Source organism: Lissotriton helveticus, chromosome 3_1, assembly GCF_964261635.1.
Source record: "Lissotriton helveticus chromosome 3_1, aLisHel1.1, whole genome shotgun sequence".
NCBI classification, from domain to species: domain Eukaryota; kingdom Metazoa; phylum Chordata; class Amphibia; order Caudata; family Salamandridae; genus Lissotriton; species Lissotriton helveticus.
The window spans coordinates 1,692,062,509-1,692,089,387 of record NC_136061.1 but is presented as its reverse complement, the minus strand read 5'-3'; the positions used below and the strand labels follow the sequence as shown (position 1 = coordinate 1,692,089,387).

General features: G+C 41.8%; 1 protein-coding gene across 1 annotated transcript in view; it reads left to right on the top strand.

Moving 5' to 3' along the window:
- Positions 1–26,879, top strand: part of LRP1B (LDL receptor related protein 1B) — a 3,812,342-nt gene that overhangs the window by 769,085 nt on the left and 3,016,378 nt on the right. The gene's annotated exons all lie outside the window — the stretch shown is intronic.

Here is a 26,879-nt window from a genome sequence, read left to right as displayed (position 1 = left end):
TTTCTGGTCTATGACGTTTCTAAATTGCCTAGATGACATAGGTAAATAATTTTCCAATATTTTTGCTAGATTGTATACAGGAAGAAACACGTGTGGACCTATGCTTAGTTTGTAAAAAATAAGTGCCAGGGTTTTCATCAGGGGGCTACTGCAACTTGCCCCATACATTATCCCTGCTGCTAATGATAGTACCAACGCAACTAGTAACCATCACAAACAAGTGTGACTATACAGACTATTCCAGGCCCCCAAACAATGGCCTTGGGTGGCAAGTAATAGTAATTTTTAATGTATATTGAACTATATATTGACTGGTGTCAGACAGCGAAACCCTGTGGCAGACTGTCACAAGTGCCAGTGTTGAAGATTTAGTGGCGGTGCTGAACACCCAAATCCAGCTGCTCAAATAAGCAAAGATGTGGACTGAAGTTCTGTTGGCATGTAAGGAAAGAAGAAGAGGAAAGCACAGAGGTAATACGAGTTGCAAAGGAGATGTACCTAACTAACGAGACTTCCAGAGATCAGATCTTGTGATCCATAAGACGGAGAGTCCCAAGCAAGGGCAGCCAGATAGTATCAGACCAACATTTAATCTTATTACCAACCTACAGAAGCTCTGTTTTGTTTTTTGATTTGCAAATTTGCTAATCGATTGCTGAAAGCCTGTCTGACATTGGGTAATTTTAAATACCAAATTAAATGATAAATTGCTCACTCACACTTTCAATTGTATAATAACTGCATAGGAAAGTGTGAAGCAGTGAAATTATCGGATGTTACATGTAAAAAACCATGGAACTAACAATAAACTATGTTGTACCATGCAATAGATAAACAAATCTTTTGATCACAAAGGAGGTAAGAAACTGAGAGTGATCGTCAAGATAAACATTAAACCAGCTTGCCACAATCCAAGTGATATTTAATTGTCTTAAATGGGCCAATACATTGAAGTGGTCCTTGGTAACAAACATGATGGATTGATCCAACAAGATACGGTCTGCCATGTCACCATCTTTTATAATTGTCCTCACTTCAGACCAGACTTACTAAGGACCTGATTACAAGTTTGGTGGCATGGGAGCAGGACACCACTCAAACGCCCCGCTCCAACAACGGCAAACTCAACTGCCAAACAACCAACAGATTAAGAGTTTTCTCCTCGTCTGGCGGGTGGCGCTTTGGTGTTCCCACGGCAGAGCAGCGCTAAGGTGCATATGTTAGCCTTAGCACGGCATTAACGTGGGCCCGACAGAGCAAGTTCCTGCAGAGTGTGGACTGGTGCAGTCTATGCCTTGTTCAAACAGGAATGCATACAGACAGGGGGGCACAACATGTGCCCCCCTGCATGTACCCCCATGCACATGGGCAACAGGGAACACTGTAGACCCCCCTTACGTTCCTGAACTCCACACTTTTCATGATGGCCTTACAGCCATGAAAAGTATAGAGGTCTGGAAACTTGTAATATGCTTAGTGGTGCCGCAGCAACACCACAAGGATATTGCTGCCTCAGACCACTGTGCCACCACTGAGGAGTCGCGGATCCTCCACAGTTATGTTGGTCCTGTGATGGTGGGACCACCACATTCCACCACATACGGAGAAGTGTGGCTCAGGGGTTAGAGGCGGCAGACCCGGAATCTGAGATCGGTCCTGGACCAGGGTTCAATTCCCCGCCCCGGCGGGTCTTGGGCTAAAAATTCCACGGACTCGATAATTCTCGCCCTGGTGCCTCCTCGACTCACGGGTTCACACTCTGCGACTCTGGGCAACAGCTTGCTTAATCTCCACAACGGCCCCTCGCGGCGGGATGCCTGACTTTCACCTTGTGGATACCCTGCTATCTCACAGGGGAATATCAGGAAGAGTTCCCTAAGCAAGCGCCGGGAAACCCACTGCGGGTAGCTGTGCGCTATATAAGATCAACTACATTTACATTTACATTTACATTCATAATTTGGTGGTCGGACCACCAGTCCAGCAGTTCCCACCGGGGGTTTGGTGGCCTTAACAATGTCTTTGCATAGCACAAAGCTATGCAAAGGCTTCAGTCAGGTTCAAAAAGCCATGCAAATGCCAATTTGTGCCACCTTGCAGGGCTTTGTAAGGAAATGTAACCTGACACAGCAATTTGTGCTGCAATACATTACATTTCGAGGTGGGAGGAATTGCATGGTTGAAGCATTAGTGTTTCCATGCATTTGACACAATTACATATTCCAGAGCCCAGGCCAGATGCACTGTCTATTTTTAAATAGCACATACAGATTCCCTCCCCAACCCTTTCTTTCCCATAAACTGCTCGAAGTAACCATCAAATGGCTTTATTATTTTAGGACGCCTTTGATCCTTCTGCTATTCAGCAGTACTATTAATTAGGCCCACGAATTGATTATGGCTGAACATTAATTATGACAGAATATACTGACTTGCAGGTAGTGAGTCTTACAGTAAAAGTACACATCTGAGTACCAGAAGTACTGTAGTACAAGCTCATTTCCCAAAGCCTATGTTCTATAGAACATGTTTGTTTCTCTTTTTGTAATGTGTTTGGAGGACAAGGAAGAGTTATGTCAAATCCAGTTTTAAGGTTGGTATCAATTTCAGATGACTTTACAACACATCCCCCTACAATAATGAATTAACCCTGTAATTTCTCCTGCTTTCACTCACTCTACATGTTAGCCACGAGTTTTCTTTCTCACAAATATGTAGTTTATTGAATACAAATGACTTTGGAAAGGTCTAATATTTAAAGAGCTGAATAAATGTAACAGGACTAATGGCTAACACCAGGAGCAACATTACTACAATTAACTTATGAGCTTACAAAACTCAAAGGAGTCACATTTATTAGTTGAAGTGGTAAACTGTTTCTGCTAAAGGAAATGGGGGAGAGAGCTGTCATTAAATGCCATCTTCACTTGATCTTAAAAATGCCCATTTCTGGAGAGGAATGTTTGATTATTTCTCTGAAGATGTTGTTGGGCTTGCTGTTCTGAACGGGACTCACAAACGTTTAGGCTAATTCAAGCACCCGATTCTTGCCCCAATGAAATGTATGCTTTTTGTCTTCTAAATACAATTGGCACCTTCAGACTGAGCCTTCACTTGTTCCGGCTCATAAACAAGTAAACATGCTTTAATTGCTGTAAACCTTAGTTTAATCGATACCGGTTGGACGATTTTTGTGGGAGGCTGCATTGCATATGCTAAAGCCTGTGGCATTATGTTCATGTCCAAATGTATGCTAAGAGTATGCAGATCTAATTTTAAAACAGATCTTTGCAAACTTGATATCTATTCCTCTCAATTTGATGAGCGATGCAGATTTCCAACTTAAGGGAAAGTGTGGGATAGAGTCTTAACACATTCTTACTTTTTCATTTGTATTGTTGATGCATAATTCTGCATACCAGGGGGCACATTTACCACTTTCTTTATGCAGCGTAGTGCAGCAGCCACAAAGGCTGCACTGCACTGCTTGAAAAGAGGAGAGCACTAATTTTACAGAAATTAGGCACTCTCCTCCCCTTTCCCTAGCGCTGGTGCTGAAATCAGCTACGGTGCGCCACGTAGATACCTTTACGCCATGGCTCAAGGTGTGAGTCTAGCATCGGTTTTGCACTGGAAGGGTACCCTTCCATTACAAAATAATATGCATAGACTGACTTAAAACTTTTTCCCTCTTTGTATGTGTGCTGTACAGTGCAGCACACATACAAAGTTGGAAAAGGAAGGAGAAATTAAATAATTTCTCCTTCCTTGTGCCTACTTCAAAATGCCACAGTTTTCTGATGCTCAATCATGTCTACTTTATTTAGTAAACTGGGTTTAGCATCAGATACCTTGGATGGTTGCATGGAAACGTCAATGCTCCACCTATAGTAATTAAATCGAAAAAGAGGATTTTGAGCCGATTTGTATCACTATTGTGATGCAAACACCGTGTAAAATCTTAGCAAGTCTCCACCTAAATTTTCAGTTCCATGAACATTTTCACAATAGAAAGTTGAAATCAATAACATAGGTCACAAATTGAACGTATTAGAGTTTTTCAAATTAATATGTAAAACACCCTCATAATACCTTTAAAGGTAACAAAGCAAATGTAGCATTTTTTCAACTTTATTTGTTAAAGAATGTTGCTTACAGAATAAAATCCATTTGTGAGGCCTGTAGTCATTGCTTTACAATGGAAAAGATGTTACCAGGGCAGCCATCTAACCTTCGGTCAGATATATTTTTTTAATTGCAAAGTTTCTTCTCCAATATTTATTTCTCTTTTTAGGTTGATCCCAAGTTTCAATAATAGATAGCATCTTTTCTGATACATATTGATGTAGAGTATTTTTAAAGGCATTACTTTTCTGATGGTATTAATGGCTCAACATTTGCTTTACTTTATATTCATCAACCGGTAACAATAGCACAAAATAAACGCAAGTACAATAAATCTAATGAGATAGAAGCATAAATTAGTGCGGTTTAAGAAAGCAGGCATAATAATTCCTCAAAGAGCATTCAAGCATGTTGCAGCACACTATGGCAGATTTACAAAAATGTGATGTGAGGCAGCACAGCAAATACAGCTGCTCCGTTATATTATATCAAATGAAGAGAGAAAATTGTTCCATAAGTGTAGTGTATTGCGATGTTTTTTAACAGAATACTGTTTACTTCTAACAGACTTCGTAAAGCAGTGACGCAGGTGCCAGAGCGTAATGCCATGAAAGCTTGTTTTACAATGTTGAGTTTGTGTAATATTAAGCTCTAAGCTCCGTGTATGGCGTAGTCATTAGCCGGTACCCAGGCTGGGAAGACCTAAAAATGGAGATGAGATAGAGGATAAGTAATACCGAATAATGGCCATGCTCTCCCAGAGAGTTTGTTGTGGTCAAAACGAACTGCTCGTGTGTGCCACGTGTGTCGCTGATGTACATCATATGGAGTGCTAATGCTGAAAGCAGGTTCAACTTCAACGGAGCACAGCTGCTGATAATCATAACTTGCAAAATAACTCTGCAAACAGGAACGTTGCAACATGAAAATCAACCAGGTGTTAGTAAATGTGAATTGACATATAGATGAAAATAAATAAATAACTTACTGAGTACAATAAAGAGAGTCATCATACTACCACACTTGGTGAAGTTGGCTCAATGAGAAGAGTTTGGGCTGTGCTTACAGAGCCCTCCATACCTGAAGTGGTTCATTCTCAAAGTTGATGAATGGGGCTCAGAACAACTTCACAGGTCGTACAAAAATAAGGAGCCATGGGCGACTCTCGTAATAGTGAAATGTTTTTCAGATTGCTTGTGAAGAAAGTCATGCTTGCAACTATCATTAAAGATGAGTCAGAGGCCACTACATCACAAGGTCGCACAGATGAGTTGCAGACAACCAGTCACAGGGATCCACCCAAAGTATCAGTAAGTACCACACTGGTCTACCACTGCGGCATACCTGAAACAACCACCGCCTTGAGATACTGGCAAAAAGAAAAATATTGGCAATAGATGGACTGCGTGGATAGAGAAATTCGCTGGTTTCATTGATGCACTTGAAGATACTGATAACAAAAGGATTTTTAAGTGTTTCAAAAATCTTGCCATTGACGGTGTGAAAGAAGTCATAAAGAAAATGCAATGAACTGACACCGAAATTACATATTGCCAGACTGAAGAAATGCTAAGTCTGAAATTCAATCCAGTACCAAACATTGATTAAAAATTTACATTTTTTATTCAAGAATTCCAAAAAGTTAGTTAAACAACGGATGAATTTGTGGAGAGAGCCTTGATGCGCTCATCAAACCCCGTAAGTCCAATTAATTTTAGTGATGTGGAAGCTATGTAACTTAAAAATATTGAAGGAAGCTTGTCAGATTAATTCGGAGGATGAATGCTGAGAGAAACTCTCAGTCTGGAGCAAGTATTGATGCCTGCCAGAGCTGAGGAGCGTACTGAAAGACAAGTGGCTGACGTGGAAGAAGTGGCTGACATGGAAGAAGGAAGGGCCCAGAGTGAATCAGTCATGGGTTGTAAAAAGTAAGCCAAAGCAAAATACTGAAGGGCACATGTACAAAGAAGTTAAGTTTTAGATGTGAATTTTTATTTCCACACAAAGGTAATGCTCCACCAATGGACAGATATGTAAAGGCTGTGGGAAAGAGAACCATTTTGTGGCAGTTTGTAAAGTGAAGACAAAATGGCCACCAGAACATTCCAGAGAATTGACACTGAATGAAGTTGATTGTCATCTAATTCATTGTCAAACAGTTTGTCAACCTCAATATCAAGTGAAAGTGAGGAAGGCGGTTGCACCATGTCAATGTTTACCTCAGAAAAACGTGTGCATGTCGGACTGGCTTTATGTGAGGAAAAATGACAGCCAAAGATAAGCTGACTTGCCAAATCACCAAAGATTACAAACATGGGGCCATATTATCAAGAAAGGTTGATACATTATTGCCGCTTTTATTGGCAGGAAACTGCCACTAAAGAGGCGATAATGGGCTTGATAATATGCCCTTGTGAATTCTCATAGAAGCCCAGGTTCTGGTGTTAACCTGGGCTTCTATGGGAATTCACAGGGTATATTATCAAGCCCATTATCGCCGCTTTAGCGGCAGTTTCCTGCCAATAAAAGCGGCGATGATGTATCGCCCTTTCTTGATAATATGGCCCATAGTCCCAAAATTACATTGATAATAAATGATTGCTCGATACTTTTCATTATTGACAGTGGTGCATCGATAAACATAATGCCTGAAGAGAAATAAAATTAATTATCTCCATTCCCTCGACTTATGCCATCAAAAACCAAGGTGTACACCTGCATCGATGCCCATAAAATGTCAAGGGTTATTTGTAGCGACACTGAAAATTAGGAAAACGAAGGTGCAAGCACCCATCCATGTGTTTCAAGGAGCAGTGGCAAGTGCCTGTCTGATCAGTTTCAGTACAGCTGCTTATATGAGACTGATTTCAGTGAATTACAACATGCATGCTCACCATGAAATTGTAAGTTAATTTCCTTCGATGTTTCATTGTTTGGGAAAGCTTAAGAGTATGAAAGAAAAGTTACATATTAATAACAATGTCCATCCTGTTGCTCCGAGACATAGACAAGTTGCTTTTTATTTACAAGAAGCTGTTGAAAAAGAACTTAATTCATTACTCAAGCATGACATTATTGAGTGTTCAACTGGTCCAACGCCATGGATTTCTCCTATAATGATAGTACGCAAAAAGGACAGTGAAGGAACTGTAGGCATATGCATTGATGTGTGTCAAACAAACTAGGCATTTGAACCAGAACAATATCCAGGTCCACTCTTTGCTGACATTATAATGCAATTAGATGGTACAAAGGTCCACTCCCACCTTGATTTACATAAAGGTTATCATCAGTTCAAACTTGAAGAACTTTGCAGGTATATTACAATTTTTGTAAACATGTCTGTCTGTTTCGATATAAGAGACTCGGTTTTGCATAGCCTTTGCAGGATGTCATTTGACATGTTAAACAGCTGGTTCAGGATTCATTCACATATAGCAATGACATATTGTTTTTCGGAGCTATACAGAAGGAGCATGATAACGCTGTTAACCAAGTATGTAGTTTACTGACAGATGAAGGCCTGACTTTGAATGCTGACAAGTGCGAGTTCCACAAGACAAGACAAAGGTAACATTCTTTGGCCATATCTTTTAAGTTGGGTGTATGACACCTGATCATGCCAAAGATCAAGCCCTGTCAAATGCTGATCCCCCGCAAGATGTTTCCATGATATGTTAATTTATTGGTATGACCAGTTACTTTTCAAGATACATACAAAACTTAATGAAGAATTTTTTTTTCATTCAAGTGGTCATAAGAATGTGAGAGACGTTTTCAGGAAACTCCAACAAGTTGAAGAAACTGTTACTGCAATGGCCTATTTCAATGCAAAGCTTCTTAAAGAGGTTGTTGATGCTAGCCCAGTAAGGTTAGGGCCATCATTGCACAGCACAGCTGACACCCCCATGCCTCAAGGCATATTGTGGCATATCTAAAGAGAAGTTTGTCCCAGGCAGAACATGCTTACTCACAACCTAAGAAAGAATGTTTAGTCCTGGTATTGGCTTGTGAACATTTCCATGTGTTCTGTGTGGCAAACCTTTAGTGATGGTAACGGATAATCAAGCTTTATTGACTATCTTTGGCAATCCAAAAGCCAAGATGCCTCCTCACATTGAATGATTCAGACTAAGATTACAAGAGTATAATTATACCATTGTGCATTGTCCAGGAAAGGGTTAAATCCCTGCTGGCTACTTTTCCAGAGTGCCTATACAAGGTCAAGGTACTCCATCCAAAACAGCTGAAGCCTACATTAATTCCATTGTAAAATCAGATATGCCAGCTGCCATATCATTATCCCAGACATCCCCATGCAATATATGCAGCAACACGTGCTCCTGTTTCCACAAGCAATTATTTGCTGTTTCACCTATGGCTGCCGACTAACCCCCCCGCTCGTGTGGAGCTAATCCAGGCACCATCTTAGCATCATCCCTTCATACCCCCTACATCCCCTTAGGTTTTTTTTCTCTGCTGTCACTGAGACCAGATGCTGATTTTCTATGCTGCAACACTGTGTGCCACAACACAGGACATTGCCTGCAAACTCCTGAAGTATTCACTTCCCCGCAAATATGATTGCACAGAGAAATCGTATTTGACTTCACTTTAATGGCATGTGTTAAGTTGTCTGAGTTACAGCACTTTGCGCTGTGATAGAGGGTAAACCTTCAGACTTTCGCAACACTCATCTTTTCTGCCACACTGTACAAATAGAAACAATATCCTCGGATGTGCATTATGACACACCCATCGACCCGGCTACTGTAACTGAGTGGCAATATCATATTAGGCATCACTTCTATGGCATGTGTTAATTTGTCTTAGCTGCAATACAGAACTCATCCTGCACACTCCCGCAATACTAATTTTTCCTGCTACACTATTTGGACAGTAACCACGGATGTGTATTTTAATACACCCATAGGCCTACCTCCTCCGCTGTTCCACACACCGCAGCAGGACACGTTATGGATATATGTTGTCCTCTCCCCACCCAAGATGGCCGACGCCCGCATCCTACGTGAGCCAGAAATACGCGTGGGTGCTGACATGCAGTTCCACGCGTACGCCCAAACGGCCTCTGAACCTTGGCCTGGGTCCAGCCACTCATTGGATATTTAAACCGGACCGGCTTAAACCCCCTCACTCTTCTGAGCAGGCGGAACGAGTGATAGGTTCCCAGCACTGGTTCCCGGTTGAACTGCAAGCATTTCCGCCCCTTTGGGGGCCCTGCCATATGCCCTATCAGTGGTCACCCAATTTATTGACATTAATATTGATCTTTTCAAATTTGGCACTATTTCTATCTAATATTAACTTTGGCGTTATTTTTATGTAATGCAAAACTGGCAGGATGTTAACTCTGGTTACGTTCATCCTCTGCCTGATTTCTCAATGGAACCTGACCTTAACCCAATCCGGGTGAGTCTCTGGCTTGTTTCTTTCATGGTGGTTGGTTACCATCTTACTCACCTGAATACCCTGAAGTTTTTCATGATCTCGCTAATTCTGTTTTCTGTTACTGTGTCCTTATGCTTTTATCTGAATAGGTTGGTCCACTTTGTACATAAAAGGTACCTCATTTTTAGGTTTCAGAGTGCTTGGTTCACCTACAGTAACCAACCACTTTGTAGATAGTGTAGAATTTTTGATCGTCAATAATCGCCACATGATTTTTTTCACACCAGGCGAGAAACATGTCTGACCATCATATCAGCAGTGACACCTTAGATGTTTTTAGTCGAGACCAGTGGGCTTGCAGATTACATTTATTTTGGAGTACCACTGTGCCTCATTTTATCTGTCCACACACCACTTCACCTCACACTGAACCCACATCTACACTACGAGGCCCCACACCCGCATTTCACCAACTGGCTCATAGGCTGCCCGTCAGGCATTGCAGCGCCGACCTGAGGAGCTGCAAGCCCTATGATAAAGCATGTCACCCAACCGGGTGTGTGAGGGCCCCATTTCCCAAATTGGGAGACATTCAGTATCCACCTAAGGGTCTGGGTGTTGACCGACCTAGCCTCCTTTCCCCTCCTCGACAGGAACTGCATACCACTTTCCATCAAGCCCAAATCATCACTGCCAAGAGCCATGATAATTTATATGCTCACGTTGAAAGTTATAATTGCACATCAGTCATGGAACTGACACGTGTGACCTCTCACCGGTGATGGTGAATACCAAAAGTTCAAAAGTGTTAAAGATGAACTGTCTATAACTCAGGAAGGATTTGAGAATTGTAATTCCGGAGAGTTTGAGACAGAAAATAATGGAACTGGCTGATGAAGAACTGTTAATAGAGGAGTTTTCATCAACAACTCATGAGCGAGTCATTGGGAGACTCAAAGTCATATTTGTAACATGCAGCATTCCAGCCATTTTAACATCTGATAATGGCCCACCGTTCAACAATCAAGAAGTCAAGGATTTCCTGGAGTATCTGAAAATAAGGCATCAGGAGCGTACACCTTTGTGGCGGCAGGCCAATTGACTTGTTGAACGTTTTTTGAGTACGCTAAAGAAAGCAAGTACAGCGTGCAACTTTTTGGAGGCTCAGTTTAAAAGGTTGTTTAAAATTCCACCCTCTGTGCCTATCGATCAACAACTCAGTTGACCACAGAGGAAAGTCCTGCTACTTTGATGTTCCAGAGAGCCAATGACAATCGAGTTATCTCAATGGACTAACAAATGAGAAGGAAGTGAGAATGCAACTCGGAAGAGGGACTCCGTTAATAAGAAAAATATGAAATCCTTTGCCAACAAGAGGTGATATGTGAAGAACATTGAGCTTAAGACAGGAGATCTAGTGCGAAGGAGAAAATCTGATGCACCATATCATGCTGCACCTTTTCATGTTGTGTCCTCCAAGGGGCATATGATAATTGCCCAGCATCCTAGAAAGTCTGTTACCAGAGACTCTTCGCCCTTTTGGCATTTGATTCCTCAGTCTTCTGGTCAAAATGGTGAAGGAAAGACTGAACCTGAAAACTCTGCTACTTCTTCACCATCTTCAAAAATCTATGACAGTAAAAATGACAGCTTCCATCATCCAGTAACCAGATCAGGTTGAATAATTAAAGCACTAGGAAGGTTGATTGAAGAAATGTAATTGTGAAGGTATATAGATATATATTATTTAACAGAGGGAGAGATGAAGTGTCTTGCTATATTTTATGAGGGAAGCCTGTTGGATCCTAAGACACTCTATAGTGCTGTGATGTAGGTGTAAGAGAGCAATGCCATGAACACTTGTTTAGGAATGTTGAGTTTGCCGTTACACGCAGCAGAATAAAGACGTGCACTACAAAGCTCTGTGTGTGGCGTAGTCATTGGTGGGTATCCTGGCTGGGAAGACGCTACAATATGTACTAAGATGTGGCACATTTATTCTCTCACCCAATACTGAAGGACGTTTGGCTGCCATGCCCCAGAGAACACTCCCTGGTGCCATAGGGCAAGGGTATCCATGTTCTCTAAAGCATAGGTTTTGCACTGAAAGAGGACCCATCTAATATAAATGCTGTCCTTTAATACTTTTCCCACTTTGTATGTATGTTGTACAATTCTGCAACACATGAAAAGTCAGAAAAATAAGGAGAAATGAAAACATTTCTCCTCGTTACACCTGCCCTGAGGAGGCAGAAGGTTTTGGCTCAAATCCATGTCTACAAATGTTAGTAGATAGGAATTTGCATCAACACCAATAGGTGGTTGCATGAAAATGCACATGTACCACTCATGGATCACCCCATTAACGCACGGTAGCAAAGAGAGCTGCATGACATTACTTTGGAAACGTTCCTATGGAAATCCTGGTTTGAGTTGAATAGTAAATGCCACCCCAACATAATTCACACAAACCCTCTGCGAATCATTATTAAATTTGAGAATATATAATGATGTAAAAATGGCTGAGGTGACACCATGCAAACTAACATCTGTGACAACAACTACCCTGTGTTCATTCTTCAGCCCCAAATAGCCTTCTACTTGCTGTAGGGAGCTAATGTTAGAGTAAGAAATGTGCATTAGTGGACATTAACACTGTTCTATTGCCCTGCTTGCTTTCTGTAATTACCTCTGCCTTCATGGCCCTTGAGGCAAGGAGTAACAAGGGCAGTGTCCATTATCTGCTGTACCTGAAATCTGTGAATGCATCATGACCGCATCCTGGCTATTATGGGTCAACTGTTGATACCCACATCAATTGCATCCACAATGAAAATAAATATTTAATGGCGTTTTTCATTTAAGAACGTATGGGTATTTTTTATTCATTTAATTTTTTATGGAGCTTTCTATAGCGCAAACTTGACCCGAAGGTATCGGGTATCAGAGCGCTGTACCCAACCACCAGTAGTGTTGCATGATGACACACTCATTAGGTCGAGCATTCAAGACCTCTTGTAAATACTTTAGTATATACTTTAGTATATATACTTTAGTATATACTTATAGGTGGATGTACTTTGTGGGCTCCGGAGATCGGCCCTAGGTCTTGTCTGTTTCCGCTTAGGGACTTTTTTTTCTGTTCACCTGCCTCTATTTAATTGTCTTTATAGAACACGACCAGCAGAGGTCTGTAAAATACCAGAATTGCTTTCTGCTGAGGCACTTTCTTTTTTTAATTTTTCTGGCAGCTGCCTCTATTTAATTTTCTTGATAGAAAACAACCAGCAGAGGTCAGTAAAATACCAGAATCAGTTTAGCATTCTCTAGATTCCAGTACATAGAAATTGTCTTCCACGAGCACCCGTAGACAATAATATATTTTTCAAATCGTGTATGTTCAGTGATATGACCACCGAAGGCCCTGCTTATATTTTAAAAACAAAGCTCTGGACTATACCATTTCCCGGTGAAAGGCAATATTTCTCTCCATGTGTTCCCATACCTGGTGTGTCACGCTGTTTGGTGCTTATTTTCACTCCATGTTAAAGAACAGTAGATGTTTCAGCACCCATGCTAATGTGCTGCATAGCTGAATATATATATAAGGTCCCAATGGCGAGACCGATTGCATTGCAAATGCTTATTTTTTTTAGGCACGGGGAGATTAAGTGATTTGTCTAAAATCACAGGATGTTACGCATCCTTGCTGAGACTTGAACCAGATTCCCCAGGTTTGAGCTTGACCACCCTAGCTATTAGGCCAACTCCTCTTCCCAATTCCATGTTCATCTAATGCCCATGCACTGTCTGTACGTAGGGGGCATATTTATGAGAGGCTTGCTTCTCATTTTCACTACGCAACGTGGTACATTCTTGAGGCAAGCCTCTAAGTCAGATTTATGAAGCCATGCAAAGCCACATTCCGTGGCTGTGGATGGCATCATAAATCTGGAGTAAGGCAACGCAGCGCAAAGCGTTGCGTCACCTTACTGTGTGCTACAGAGGCATTGCAGTGGGTGTTCCCACGCAACTCTAATGGTTTTTGACACATTCCCCGATTTACAAGGACTTGTAAACCTGGGAATGTGTCAAAACTAAGGGCTCCTGAGGCGGAAGCCGGGACTCAGGGCACACACACGCGCACATTCCTCATTCTAGCCCCCTGGCTGCTCATTACTCTTAATTCACACACTTGGGTGCATTTTATTTCTTTTTAAAAATCGTTCATTGTGCTTAGACTTGCCTGTCATTTAAATCTGTGGGTATTCTCCTCTTGCTCGCTGGGAACCGGGGGCCGATTGAGGGCTCTGTTCAGTCCCAGGCAGCTACCCCACGGGCGCCGACTTTGGGCGCCATCTTAGATCAGGCAGACGTTTTGCGGTTAGCGCACTAGTGCTTGGGCGATTGACGGCCCAGTTACTATAAAATGAACGTCACTTCCTGTCCGCGCCCGACCGGGCCCAGGGCCAAAACCCCTGCCCGTCCCCCAAAAAGTTTGTAGGAGATATACCAGGGACGAGCTTCTTCAGCTAAACGAAAAGGCTGACCCGATGTGTGGTCAGCTTGAGAGGACGGATACTCAATTCAGGCCATGTAAACTGTGTTCCATAACTGCCCGGGGAAAGAAAACTGGTGAACACGCCCCGAGTTACCTCAGTATGGCACTGCTTAATTGTAGGTCACTTCCCAAACACGCCTTAGAACTTAACCTGATGATCCAGGATGGGAGTATTGACATACTATTTCTAACAGAGACTTTGCTATCGCCCAACTCGGATTTCGATATTTCCACTGCTCTTCCGGATGGCTATCTTATTCAATGCCAACATAGGTCGCATGGGAAGGGAGGTGGGCTGGCCATAATCTATAAAGACAGGTTCACCTGTAGGACTGACAATAGCTGTATCACCGACTCAGAAAGTAGTCATTTTACTATTCAAATTACCCCTAATAACTTTCTGTCAGGTCTTCTCATTTACCGTCCTCCGGGAGGCATAAAACAATTTATAGGTTCCCTTCTTGATAATTCGATCACCGCAGCGGTGTCTGCCTCTAATTTTATTATATTAGGGGATCTTAATCTACATTTTGATGACCGTGAGGATAAGGTCGCAGCCAACCTCAAGCTTGACCTTAAATCCTTTGAGCTGAGTCTGATAAATAAAGAACCCACTCACTCTAAAGGACATTTACTTGACCCAATATTTTCTAATATTTTACAGTTGGAGTCTAGTCCCCCCTTCCTCTGCATTGTCCGACCATCTATTAGTACCGTTTGTATGGAAAATCCATTCGGACCTACCACGCGTTACACTATCTCGCACCTTAACGAGAGCCTTGGTCTAAGCTTTCTGTTGAGAGTCTGACCCAGACACTAGAACAAACAGCTCCTCTGTCGGAGACAGACCCATTAGTGGCGGATGCAAACTTCCGAAGTTGGCTGAATAACTCTTTAGATGTGGTACTACCTAGAAAAAATCTAATAAAGAAGAGTAGTGTCTTTAAATCACCTTGGTACACAATGGAACTCAGAAACATTAGGAAAACATGCAAAAAATTAGAATGCATATGGCGTAAAGACTGGGCGTTGAATGATAAAGCGGCGTATCGCTCCGCCATGAGGCTTTACAAAGCTGCCCTGAAAAAGGCCGAGGTGGCCTATTTCGAAGAGAGAATTAAAACTTCCTCCAATTCGTCTGGGGATAGGTTCAAAATAGTCAAAGAACTTCTCAAGGTACCCTCTCCCCCAATTAGGCAGGAGAGCCCTGAATCAAGGTGTAACCAATTAGCTGATTTCTTTGACACTAAGATTAAAAAAAATCTTAGACAGTCTACCATATAGTGAGCCAATTCCAGATTCCTATGATCAGGCTGCTTCTTGTCCTGGCCCCTCACTGGATTCTTTCACCAACATATCTAGGGAGGACTTCTGCAAATCCCTGTCCTCTATAAAAAGTGGCTCTCCAGCTGATCCTGCGCCTATGTATATTCTTAAGCGGATCTCAGATGTAATCGCCCCTTTAGCCACTGAACTTGTAAATGCCTCCCTCACTTGGTCCCCCCTAGCTGGAAACGGGCCAGCGTAAAGGCCCTCTTAAAAAAACCTGGGCTTGATCCTTCTGATCTGGCAAACTTCCGCCCAATATCATTGTTACCAGGCCTTAGTAAAATCACGGAAAGAAAGGTCAACCAGCAGCTTTCCTCCTTTTTAGAAAATAACAAACTGCTATGCAATTCCCAAACAGGTTTTCGCCCGGGTCAGGGCACTGACTCTGCCCTGATAGCGGTAGCGGAAGAGGCAAGGTGCATCTTCGATTCAGGGGGATCTGCAGTTGCGATCCTCCTGGATCTAAGTGCAGCATTCGACACGGTGGACCATGGAATTCTAATTCAGCGCCTTGCTAAAGTTGGAGTTTCAGGCATGGCCCTGCAATGGCTCTTATCTTTTTTGAGCAATAGATCATTTCAAATCTGCGAAGGCTGTACACTCTCTAAATCTATCCCACTCCAGTGTGGAGTACCTCAGGGCTCTTCATTGAGCCCTACCGTTTTTAACGTTTATATGGCCCCACTGGTGGATGTGGTTAATCCCTTTGGGATTAAAATAGTTACCTATGCAGACGACACCCAACTAGTCGTCTCGCTATCCCAACAAGAGAGGTGCTCGGAAAATCTATTTGCCTGTCTCTTGGGAATTTATTCCTGGATGACCAACTCCCGGCTCAAACTGAATGGAGCAAAAACAGAGCTTATGCTCTTGGGCCACCAATTACCATCTCTACCCGAGTCCATCTGGCCTCCCTGCATGGGTGACTTCCCTACCCCCAAAGATGAAATCAAAAGCCTAGGGGTATGGTTTGAGCAAGACCTGACCTTCAGGATGCAAGCAAAGAAAACAGCAGGTACTTGCTACGGCCTACTTCGGTCTGTGCGGAAGGTTCTTCCACTCTTGCCTTTTCTGTCTATGGAGCTGTTAATCCAGGGGCTAATTTTATCTAGACTGGATTACAGCAATGCCCTGTTCCTGGCAGCACCCGAAGCCACTATCAACATGCTCCACCGTGTTCTAAGTTCAGCAGCTAGGCTGCTTACCGGCTCCTCAATAAGATCTTCGGCTGCCGATCCGCGAAAGAATTAAATTTAAATCCCTGTGTATAACCCACAAGATGCTTCAGGGGAGGGGCCCCCCTATCCTTAGGAATCTTATTCGCCCCTACAAGTCCTCTCGATCCCTCCGTTCAGATCTTGGAAACTTGGCCACTTTTCCCAGAGTGAGGAAAGCGCACTCTGGGGGACGTCGTTTCTCGGTCAATGCGGCTACACTTTGGAATACTCTTCCCGCAATGATTCGAACGGAGTCTAGTCATCTGAAGTTTTGAAAGCTCCTTAAAACTTTTCTTTTTCCTAATGAGTCCTAATTAACGGTACCCTCCTCAGTTGTTTCTTCTTGGTTCTGCAGCGCTGGGACGCTCTCGGGCAGCCATGCGCTTTATAAATCAAATTTCATTCATTCATTCATTTCATTTCAAAATTGTGTGCCTCCCAAGACGTTACAAGGAGAAATATTTTTATTTCTAATTGTTCTTCCTCTTTCTATGTGTGCTGAATTCTGCAGCACACAATAAAAAAAGGAATACACCTCTATGGATTGTTTTTGTGCAAGAAGATGCCCAGTCCTTAACAAAAACAATTGTACCTCAACACAGGCACCCTTGGACCATGGTGCAAGGGTGCCTGCATTGGTGCTAGGCAGCGGAAACAGCACCAGTGCAGGTGGAAAGAACAGGAATGCAGTGTATTGGATAGATATGGTGCATTCCTACCCTTTCCCTGTGGTACAGGGCAACGTAACTTGCTGCGCTGCCCTGCACCACCAGTTCAGTCAATGTGCCACGTAGGCCCAGATTACTTTTTTTAACGCAGACCCAATGCTAATCCTTTTTTTGGGATTAACAAATAATTGCAAATTGGTATTTGTGTTGGTTTAAATAGAAAATTAACACAAAGCAGCATAAAACGCTGCTTTGCATTACTTTGCATCATGGGGGTCATTACACGGGTGGTACGTGTGCATCCCCATGCAACCACCCAAGCCTTTGAGGCTAAACCCTATCTACTAACATTTGCAGACAGGATTTAGCACTAAAAATGAACGCCGCTGTAAAGAAGGCTATAAAAGGAGAAATGCTGTCATTTCTCCGTGTTTTTCTATCTTTGCATGTATGCTTCTCTGTATAGCACACACACAATGTAGGAAAAGCTTTGAAGTGTGCCTTTGTGTAGTATTTGGTAGTGAAATGCAGTGCAGCTGGAATGTAATGAAGTGTACCCTTCCAGTACAAAACCTACGGTAGACTCAGGCATGCACCCTAGTGCTATGGCTAATGTGTGTGCCTGGTGCACTGCTGCTAAAATCTGGAGGGAGGGGTGGAGAGAGCCATATCTCTGTGAATATGGCTCTCTCCTGCTCTGTTCCTGTCACACAAATGCAGCAGAGCCTCTTTGGGTGCTCCGCTGCATTGCCTGACATCTACGAGAATCTGGGCCATAGTGTATATTAGGCACATTTATTTATTCAAATACATTGATAGCATTTAATAATCTAATTTTGTCAAAAGTCAGTATTATCTGTAAGTGAAAATACAACAATTTCTTCTCAAATTGCCACTGACTCGTTCAATTCCTTAGTTAGTAAACCAAAATCTGTCAGTCACTATTAAGCAACCTGACCTCAGATTGAGCCTTGACTGAAACAATTTCTGGAATGGATAGCATTCACTAAAAAATGGTTCTATTAGAAACCATTTAAGGAATCCCAATTATTTCCCAGAAAAATCGCGGTATTTCAATGTCGATTAGTGTGACCACCTGTCTGTTTATTACACTGACAGTCCATAATTTGGCCAAATGTCCTGTGTCATCATTTTCAAATACGGTAATTTCAGGAAGTTCTATTTTACAGGTTTGTGTCATATTGTGCAGTTAGTTGCTCCCATTATGTCTTTTTAACCCGCTTTGCATCTACCAGAACAGACAGAACTAACTTCTAGAACACTAGAAAACATGAATCTGTTAAATGGCGCAAGAAGGAGCACAGATGTATTTTCAACAGAACAGACATCATTGTGGAATATTTGAAAGTCTTTCCTTGGTTGCCAGCAGTGCTTATATTACTATGGATTTCGAATATATTTTATTTTTTTATTGTTATCGTCTCATATGAATTGGCACAAAGCTCTTTAAGCGCCTATGTTTTTATTTATCTTGAGTATAATAAATATGTTTTTTTTTGCGATTATTGTTTCTGGTGGACTGGGAGACTGATGGACAGGGGAATGGAGGGTTGCATGAAGTCTATGGATTAATGTAGAAGGTGTAGACGAGTGGATGGATGAATGGATGTTGCGTTAGTCAGGAAGATGGATGATGGATCTGTATTGATGGATAGGAGGATGGATTGGCACACTGATCGATGGGTGGGTGAATAGTTGATTGAATGGATGGATGCTTGTATGGATGTTTGGTGGGTACTTAAAGGACTTAATGGATGCTTGGTTGGATTGACGGAATGGATTGGGAGGGTGGTAGGATGGGTCTGGATGGATGGACTGGTCTGGATGGGTGGATGGATCTTGGTGGGTGCATGGATGAATGGATAGATATGAACAAGTGCTTTTTGCCAATCAACTTGATGGGTATTTAAATAGAATTAAGATAGAATGAGGCCCATATCCTGATCATCAAGCAGCCTATCATTGCAATATGGGTATACATGTAGACAACTCAATGCCTATACTGCACTGTAAGAACAATAGGTGCTCACAAATACTTTTCCAGTGGCAATCCTTTCAATGAGCCTCTGCCATAAGTGTCCATGCCCACTACATCTGTCACAGTATAATTGCCTGGGAATCCCAGGAATAGTAATAATTTCCAGGAATCTGTCATTTTCTGGAGCTTGTCAGGACTGTTCTGGGGCACGCATACAGGGAACTAACGTTTACCTCAGGTGTTTAAGTTGCATGCCCAAGTTTTTTTTTTATGGAATTTCTCTATGCTCTTCACGTTTAATGTCTTGCTTAGCTACTGATGTGTAGAAAATGCTCTTGTTTGCCAAATTGCTTCCATGCCAAGTACAATATTGAGCAAGCCAGATTTGAGTTTGAGCTCAGGAAATCTCCCTAGTCATTGCTAAACTGTGTTGGGTACACAATGCCAAAAGCTTTTTATCGGAGGACTGAGCAAGGTTGTGTGCATCGTTATATCATAAGCAGGAAGTGTAGGAGTCATGTCAGAAGATCCAGAACTTCTTGGGTGTCAAGTAGTTGTGGTGGAGTTACTTAATTGGATTATTGTGAATTGAGCTGAAATTGTCACTTTACTTGGAGCCATCAAGGCATCTAGCAACTCTTCATTGAGTGGACCAAGGACTGCCTCCCAAGTCTCACACAGTGCAGAAGAAAATGAGGGTGCTGATTATGTGTGATCAGTATAGATATTATAGGCTTGAACATGCACCCACCAGTAGTTTGGATTCTAGTGGGTTAAACTGTTGTAGTGCATTGATCAATTTAAGGTACGAGCAGAGGGCATGGCAATATTGTAAATATGTAAAAACCTGGTGTTTATAGAGCCTAAATCCAAATTATAGGTCAGTAAATGAATGGACAGTATTATGCACCACAAAATCCCCTTATGTGGATATGCCTTTATTTCCCCGAACGTGATGCAGTGCGCGCAACGGAATTCGTTTTATTTATTTAAATGTTTACTTACCTGTAAAACTCCTTAATCCATACATTACTACCCCCCACCCTGCCCCTCCCCCTGCCCACGTCACCGCCCTGCAGGAACTCCTACTGCCGACCGCTACTGGTGTATTCATAATGCTTTCAGGGTTGAGGAGTGGCTTTAGAAGGGAGTTGCGCCTAGAAAAAGCTATGTGAGCCCAAGAGTAAACATAAACAATTGTTCTTTATATTGTGCAAAATGCAAAGGGTTTCCAGGGCCCATGAACACATAAAGCAAAATATTTTAATTGTTTTAACATCAATTGTGATTTTCTATTGCTGTTACCAACACAGAATGTCACATGGCAAACCTATTGACTTTGCTACTGCTTAATTATGTTGTATCATGCTGCAGTCTGCATTCTCTAGCAGTCCATGACCTTGCAGCCTTTACCAAAGACTAAGCTCCTACTAGGGTGGTGTAGGCCAGAGTATTGCAAGTAGCAATAAAGGAAGTTTGGCTGACATCCCCTAGTAGTTTCATCAGAGGCGACCATTGCAAAATACACACACATACACACTATCTCTCAAGTGACAGTCCACTTAAATATGAATATTTTCTAAATAGTCCTATGCATTATACAAACCAAAATAAATAAACCTACTTTTACTTGTAATTGTGTCAGCAGTGTTTTTACTTTTATATTATTGCTTGGCCTACACCGATGTTTCTCTAAAATGTTGTTTTAAGTTTCTGTCCTTAATATTGGCCCTTTATTCTGTATTTTTACAGTCAGTGTTGAGAATGTGCTGCTATTGTTACTTTGACTCAGATCCATCTACCTTGAGGATCACAGATCAGCTTCTTCACCTCCCAGTTGAAGCTATTTCCTAAAACAATTGCAATTCCCCTTACACTGCGCACACACACAACATGCGTGGGACTACTTTAGAGGGACTGTCAACTTTGGGGGTATTGCTCTTTAGGTCGGTCTCCTATTAAAAGGTGACCTCTTGCAAAAAACTGATGCGTTTATTATTAATGGCTCACCCATTAACATTACTTGAACCGATTTCTATTTTGCGTTTCTCAAGATATGACATCATAGATGCACTTTTAAAATAACTCTAAACACTTTTCCTCTTCAAATTGAGCTCATTTTGTCAAATTCTACCACTAATTTGTGTCCTGCGTGGATCTGCTCTTTATTCCTAATGCAAAGGTGCTCCCCTCCGCACCCTGGCTGCCCTCCCTCAGAAACTCCAGTGCCCCTAGGGAGAACCCCTAACAGCAAGGGAAAAGCCCACCTCGCTACCTTCCCTATTATTTTTACACTTTGGGTGCCTTGGAATGGCAATGGAGATCACCATTCTGTTGTTGGCTGCCGTGAAAAGGAGGGAAAGAAACCCCCGGGTACAACCATCCGTCCTCATGGCTTGCTTTCTTTTCTTACCTCATTTATCTGGGTTGCTGTGAAAACTAACAAATGACTCCTAATTCAAAACTTTTCCTACCCCCCTCCCCGCCCCATAATCTATCCTAACTTGGCTCCTGTAGAATCTCTTTTGGCTGCTGAATCCAGTGTAAATATGAAAATGTCCTTTTACAAGAGCTTTCATTTTTGCCAGTTTGACTATGGCCACCTGAATTCAATTGATCCAAAACTGATTTGAACTCGCAATGTCGTGTTGCAGCCAAGGCAGACATATCTGACAAAATGTTGAACCGAAACTTGTCAGGAGTCTGGAAACCCTTTGATTTTATGGCTGCATCTATGATTAATTCATTTATCCGAAAATCACCAAAGTTGACAATGAATACGCATAGATATTTTGCATAGGTCTGTTGGTGGAATGGAACACGATGAGCCCTCACAATCAAATGACAATCTTTATTAAGGACCTCCCGCAGGCGGACATAATTCTGAATAAGGTCCAAAATGAATTCAATGGGATCTTGACCCGCTTCCTGCCCTTCCTCGATACCCCAAAAACGTAAATGTGACCTTCTTGACCGATTCTCCAACTCACCAAGCTCAATGTGGGTTTCTTCCACCTCCTGATATACTTTGCTTGGAATACCTCAACGTTTTTGGGGCATTTTGGAGATTGTAAATATGCAGTTCTGCAAAGGTTAGCCTTTGATTTAATTGCAAAATATTGTCATTTCTGTGTGGGTCTTTTCTTGGGCATTTTTTACTTCCCTACTGTCTTTGCTCTTTTAAGCACGAACAATGGACATGAGGGTTTTTTTGCCCAGCACAATAGCTTTTGATACCACTTCTGTTGCTCCTGATGGTATGTCAGGCGTGGAATCTTGAGCCAGTTCTGGTTCTAAAGGCAGAAGCTCGCCTTGCTCTGCTAAATTGCCCTGCTGTTGGCTGTATTTATTTTAATCACTCATTTGCCTCTTCAGAAGAGTAGCTTCTTTCTGAGTCAGTGAATCCTGTAGTGTGGGGTGGGCAGACCAATCTGCAGCAAGCTGCACCCTACACCTAAGAAGGCTGCCTCCGCTTTTGCCCTGGCTCGGCGCCCCATGTGGGAGGCCTTATGCCTCCCTCGAGAAATTCAGCCTAAATCCCTTTACACCCCCTCCTACCGCCCATTGTGGAGTGATTGCAGTTTTCAGCCCAGTTCTTAACAAACGATCCAGCCACTTGATGCCTTATGGCATCTTCTTTAAATCTGTCCGATTTGGCATCTAACACATCTTACTATCTCTCTGCGCCTCTTCCGCCATTCCCAGCATAGCATTGAAATGAAATGAAATGAAAAATTACATTTCTATAGCGCATAACTACCCGGAGGCCTCGCAGCGCTTAACATTAACTTAGCATTGCGAACGCTACACATTTATCCTCACATCTGCAGCTCCAAACTGCTGATCAAAAAATCAGAATGGAGAGACAGTGACACCTGTAATCTCTGAACTCAGCTCCAAGACTCCTCACTTAAATGCGGTGCAGTGCACTGCGGTTCTGTGAAGTGCGGCGTACTACGTAGAGATAAGCGTGATTCCGTGATGCATCGCTCCGACCCTCTGCATGTTGACCGTTAACCGTATCTGACCTCATTAGACGAGGAGCATGGTGGGACCTCCTTTGCTTTCCGGGGTTTAAATGTGATCAATTACTATGGCCCTATAGATGACGATACAGACTCTCTTACCAAGATCCATAATATTGCCCTGTGGGAAGTGGGTCCTCTGTTCTGGGGAGGGGAATTTATTTTTATTTAAGACTTGGCTAAAGATACTTCATATATGAATAAGAAACAGCTTAAAACAAGAACGAAAAGAGTAATAGAAAAAGTCAAATTAACAGCTAGTTGATCCCTGGAGAGAAGACCATCAAGAGGTCAAACAATATACACGTTTTCCCACAGATTTAAAACTGCTTCTCGAATAGATTTCTTCATATTGTCAAAAATATTAAGCAGCGGGCAGACCTATATCTAGGCCAATGCTTTTTCAGACCATTCATTGGTCTCCCTAGTGGCAGATATTGGCTCAAATAATAGGAATAGACCCAGATGGCAACTTGATAGATCGTTGCTCTCTAATCCCCAGTGGGGTGCTGAAATGAAGCATGTTATCCCCAAGTTTTTCTCCATCAATAGTAAAACTGCTTCACTATTTTCAATTTGGGAGGCTGTTAAAGCATTACGGGGAGGATTATAGCTTTTAAAGCGAATCAAAGTAAAGCACGCTCAAAGCGGATTGCGAGCCTGCAGACAGTATTAGATAATGCTATGGGAGTTAGAAAGCAAAACTCCGTCATTGAGCTGAAGGCGGGCTAAGTCGCAACAGCAAAACGCAATCCTAGAGATTTTTACATTTTAGAAGTGATTAATAAGTCCATTATCTATTAACAAAAAAAGTATGAGGAAAACCAGCATATTGGCAAGTTTCTGGCCTCGTCTACTAGAATTAAGAGCGAAAAGGCAATGAGCAAATCTCTAGAGAATCAGATCACAGGAAACATGGTAACAGACCAGGAAGAGATCGCAAAACTGTTTTTCAACATTATTGTGATATTTATCAGACTCAATACATGGTGTCAATGAGTAACATTGAACAGTGTTATGATACCATGCGCCTCCCCTTTTTACTGGATTCTCTTTCCCATAGTGCTTAAGCCTATATCACCCACCAAGATTCAGGAAACACTAAAGAATATGCCAAATGCTAAAGCCTGTGGTAATGATTGGTTACCCACAGATTTTTTTTTTTAATTCTCCAGGGCCCGTGTACCATTTTTAGCGTATCTTTTCAACTGCATTAAAGGAGGTGGAGAAATCCCTCCCACCTTTCAAGAATCAACAATAGTTTAATTTCCTAAGAAAGATAAGAATCTGAAATCTGTCCATTCATATAGACTGATCAGTCTGCTTAATATGGAATAAAAAATGCTGATCAAGCTATGGGCGGCCCACATAATGCCAGCAGAGCAACAGCTAATTCATGAAGATCACGCCTTTCAGGTGGGCTGATTAATCTTTGCAAATACCCAGTTTTTAATTCAGGCAATAGATTATTTTTCAGTGAATCATACAAAGGCCCTAGTTATTATGGTAGATGCTGGAAAGAATTTCGATCTCGTAAACTGGGATACCTTTTTTTACAGCCTTCAAAAATGTGGTTTTCCCTCCCAGTTCATTTTAATGCCGTCAAACCTTTACAGAGGGGCCCAGGCTAAGGTGATGGTGAACTCCAAAATGCCTGGGTCAATCATGATTAAAAGAGGCATGCGGCAAGGATGTCCCCTCGCCCCCCTTTTATTCACCTTTTTTGCTGAACCCCTGGTGGTACAACTTCAAAAAATAATATTAAGGCACCTATATAAGTGTGTGCTATGCTTACATTATTTGTGGATGATATGATTTTATATCTTTATTTCGATCAATTTTAGATCATAAAAGATATACAAATACATATTCAATTTAAAATAGAGATGATGATATCCAGCCAACACCATTCAAAAACATTAGCAAATAGTATTAAAAGCATTTATATATTACAGTTAGATATCCTCTAAACACTTCCTTTATACCAAATCTTACTCAAATTTTAAAAAGTGGTTGCGGATGTGCCACATCGCAGTTAAAAATGTTGCTACCCCAAGTACGATAAGGGGTGACAGGTCCGTTTTTAAAATCCTATAAGCTGGGAGATATCGAGTGAAGCCCAATTTTTTGAGAAGGGGGGCAAGCCAGTATTTCCTAGTTCTTCGATAAGCCTTGCAGAAAAATATAATGTGCAAGTCATCTTCCAGATGGTGTGAGCATGAGGGGCAATGCTCTCTTGATAGAGACTGGGCCCAGTGTTTGGTAAAGGCCCTTGTGGGAAGTGTGCCATAACGCCATTGCAAGAAAATATTTCTGGTGAGGACGGGGGAAATGCCATCTAACACACATTCCAGTATGTACGAATCTTTTGACTTAATGAACAATTCTGTCAGGGACCCCTCCCGAAAATGAAATGATTTCATATCTCCTGCCTGATGAGGATAACATCAAATGAGCTGTACATATGATTACAGATGTCACTAAAATAGGAGAATACAACATAAATCAAAGCAAAACAGTATTATTGCTTTTAAATATAACAGCTACCGACCTCCCTTTATCACTACAGCCTTGAGCAAGCATGGCGTCCCCAATTAGCAATCTGGGGATATTAGTGACAAATAATTATCTAGCCTCTTCTACCTGAACTATGAATTGTTTTAACTGTTAAATAAGGGGATTGATTGATAGGGGATCTCTGCTCACTTTGCCAATAATATGCTGTATTTCCTTGATTAAAATGTCCGCCCTGCCACTGTTGCTATTTCTCTTCTCTAATGTGCCAATAAAAATCCCTAACAGTTTTTTCAGGAATTAGATTCTGCTTTTAGGAGGTTTTTTTGGAGCACAAAATCTTCTAGGGTAAAGTTAGGGGTTTTACAACTTGAGTAATGGCAAGGAGAGCTGGCGTGTCTCAATATGCAAAACTACTATCAGGCGGCTTTAATGGACCTCCTTTCAAGATATTAAAATGGATGCAGAGCATTAGATACTTTTTTTACTAAGAAGATTCAGGAATTAGAAATTAGCCTACCAGATTTTATGAAAATAGCAAATCTATCGAACAAAGAAAACTAGATATAAGTTTCTGTGGGATACCTTTGGGTGGATAAGTGCCCTATGCAAATAATACAGGTCGCATTTTGACTGATTTTTATAGCTATTGCAGGAGGGCAGGTATCTGGGGCTTTTTTTTAGCAGATTGGGAGGTTACATTTTGGATTTCCATACGCTTCAAAACCTTTGTTGACTTCATCAGGCGGGGGAAAGCTATTTGATGGGAAGAACTAATAGCTAGGAGTGGCTTTCAGCAACATTTTGTAAGCTTTAACAAGATTAAGCACTTTCTGCAGGTTAACTTCAAAAGCGAGATTCAGGAGTCCCAATCGATTAGTAGCACTCTGGTTAAGAGCAAAATGCAAGGAATAGGAAATTTGTACAGACTACTGAAAGACCTTTATGACCCTATTTCTGTTCTATATGAAGATGTCCTGAAGCAAAATTTGGTCCGCGTTCTAATTGAACTTTTTAAGCACAAATGCACTT